This window comes from Cyprinodon variegatus, unplaced genomic scaffold (assembly GCF_000732505.1).
Source record: "Cyprinodon variegatus isolate N-32 unplaced genomic scaffold, C_variegatus-1.0 Scaffold680, whole genome shotgun sequence".
In the NCBI taxonomy this organism is placed as follows: Eukaryota; Metazoa; Chordata; class Actinopteri; order Cyprinodontiformes; family Cyprinodontidae; genus Cyprinodon; species Cyprinodon variegatus.
Window position 1 is genome coordinate 424,363 of NW_015151133.1, and position 3,326 is coordinate 427,688.

Genomic DNA, 3,326 nt, shown 5'->3' on the forward strand with positions numbered 1-3,326 from the left:
ATCAGTAAATATTAAAGAGATCTCAAAGAATAATTCTACAGAGTTCTGGTTCTGCAGAGTTTAATACAAATACCTGCTTATTACATCAGAATATAATTAAAAGTAAGTTCGTAGCTGGTTTATAAGGATTTATTTTTTCCAAAAGTGAATTTATCGTAAAAGAAAACACAGTCTAATTTACTAATTAATGATGTAGATGCTTACCACACTTTTTAGATAATTTTAAATATTGAAATATGTTAAGCATCATAATCAAATTCATAATTCTTTATCACTTTTAGTGATCAAATAGCATGATTGAAGAATGAAGAGGGAAGAGTAGTCAATGATTGTTAAATGATATTAAATCTGTTTGTACATGTTTCACATACTTTTTCATAAAGAAAACTGGAAAAATCTGAAAACAATATGAAAAATATATAATTTTATATGATTTATTTAGAAATAATTTGGGATTTCTAACATTATTTTTTGCATTGTCATGATTTCTTGTGAAATATTTGTAATTTCAATACATTCTTAAAAAGACATAAAAATATAATATTTCGTTTTTACTTTGATGTCTCTGAGTTTATGTCAGATGTAATTTGTTTGTGGCATTTTAGTTATTTTTACTTCTTATCTTTTCCTGTGTGGTAAGAAAAGGTCTTTATTTGTTTAGATGTAAAAAAGTAGAGTAAATTTAAAATCTAAAAAAAAGAAAAAAAAAAAACAGTTGTTGGCATAAGTTTGTAATAAAAGTAAAGCTTGTTTGTGATTCTTGACCTTTGACCTTATCTGGACATTTGATTTTGAGCTTTGGACACTTATGCTCAGTTTGAATTTATTTGCTCCGTTCTCTGAAGGCCAGATTTCGAAGGACGATTATGTCATAGCGCGGCGCGGAGGTCTGGTCGGATTCCAAGACTCCTCGTTATGCGACCTACAAATGATTCCTTCTTTTTGCCCAATTTGAAGGATTCGTCTGATGTATCCTCTCTATCCTTGGATATCTCAGGATCCATTGCAAGTCCAAGCAAGCCGACTGCTCCTTGATTACAGGAAATGGCTCTTGGCGCCAAACAGTGGTGAATATCGGAAGTTCAGTTTAACATAATCCAAGTATGTGAAAAGTTCCGTCTGAAATTAATAAAGATAGTTGTTTTTAAATGGTTATAGAGTCAGATATGTGGCGGTGAAGTTTGATTTGTCTAAAGGTTTTAGCTGTAAATTTACAGCAGCAGAAAGATTATTGAAAATGGTCACACAAATGTTGACTTAGGAAAAATGTATAAGAATAAAATAATAGAGAAGAGTTAAAATATAAACAATAAAATACTGTACTGTAAAGTGTTTTAACAATATAAAACTGTGCACCTGGAGAATAAATAAGCATTAGCAAGTCTTTAACTGTTTTTATTTCTTTCTTCAACAACAAGCTCTGTGGAGACATTTGATCATTATTTGCCAAAGTTATGAAGGGGAAATCATATATTTTAACCACCTGATATAATCTGCTCCCCCATAACATGGGAAAAATTAAACAAATCCTGTGAAGAAGAAACACCCGCAACAAAAGCTAAGAGTAAGGCCAATATGATCCAAAACATTATCTATATATTGTTAAACCATACTTGAACCTGAAATATCCACCTTATTTTTCTTTTAAAACAGCAAATTTAAATCCATGTCAATAGCAGGTAAAAGAGATGGATGAGGCAATGATCTAATAACTGTTTTACTGAAGTTTATTTGAGATAATTCAAGATATTTTATAGTACTATCTTCTGTCCATCAAATGGTTAGGAGTGTTGACCAAATAACTGTAAGAGTTGTTTGATTTTCCTGATTGTGTTTTTATTTAAATTTTTTTCATTTAACAGGATGTAGTATTTGGAACGAATGCTTACGTATTGATGAACTGTAAAACATATGAACCTGAAAGGGAGAAATTGAGAAGAGTAGTTGAAAGGACAGGCCAAGAGTGGAGTCTCAAAGGATTATTGGGAAATAAAGGAAATATAAAGGATATTTTTAGATTAAGGAAAGCATTACTTAGTTATCTTCAGAATACAAAATTTAAAAATAGAATTTAATAGATGTAAAACAATGTTGCTACACACTCATGAACAGTAGGTGGCGGTATGCACCTTAAGGTTGCTTGCGATCCGCCATGATAGAAAAGAAGAAGAAGAAGAAGGAACAAATGCTTTTATTGGATGAAAAGAAGCTGAGCGTGATTGGCTGATGGTATGGTTCATTTACATACATTGCTGAAGTTGCGAGCGCAGAGAGTCGAGCGAGCGGAGAAACAGCCGAGTGCACAGCTGGTGTTGAGCGCGGAGAGAGCAGGTCAAGCGCGAGCAGAGACGGATTCGAGCACGAGCAGAGATGAAACTGAGCGCGAGAACAGTGTGTTGAGAGGGTTTTTCAGAGTTGAGCGCGCGCCAGACCGGTTTTGCGTGCGCGCGTGTTGTCTCACTGCTCGCTCAGATTGGTTCCTGCGTGCTCAAACCGATGGCACAAATATCTCTCCATATGAACTGGGCTATCATCTGTTGAAACCCAGCACCGTCAACCATGGAGAGTGGCCTCATATCATAGATGAGCATCTGCAGTACTGACTCAGTGAGGGCAGCCGCCTGTTGCGGGGTGTACGTCTGCCTCCTTTGAAGGAAGGGGTCCATGGTGCTTCTCTTCTTCGGACTGCGTGCATTTAATTTAAAATATGTTTGTCAGGCAGTCTGGCATAACACTCAAGCACTTTTTACTAGCCAAAGATGCACTAATAAAATGCACAATGTATGTCATTAAAACTGCATTGGCTTGAATGTTACTTGCATCATACCGAGGCGAGTCAGACTCCGTTTCATTCAACTCCCCGACGTGCTTTCTCTTTAAATGTTCGTGCTTTGCAAACCTTGCAAGTAATCTTTTTATTCGCCGTATCCAGGCTAAAATGCTCCCAAACTTTAGAAGTCTTGGTACTCGTACCTGATATTGACGCCGCCATATTTGTATGTTACCGCTCAGAGACAGAGACACTACTGCGCATGAGCGACTCTCGGCAGAGATCATAATCAAGTGAGATGCCTCACTCTGTTGGAAAAACGCGTCTGGCGACAATAGTCGACAATGGAATTCATTGTTGACAATTTCTATCATCGATTTTTGTCGACAACGTCGACTAATCGTTGCAGCCCTAGTTACACAGTACCGGGTTGAAGAAATGCTGCCATTTTCCACTGTGGAGCAACCTGCATTCCAGTCGCTCCTCCGAGCGCACCGTCCCAGAGGGTTTTCAGTGTCGCTGGAAATGTTGTCGCCTGTTAGGTTTAAACACCAAA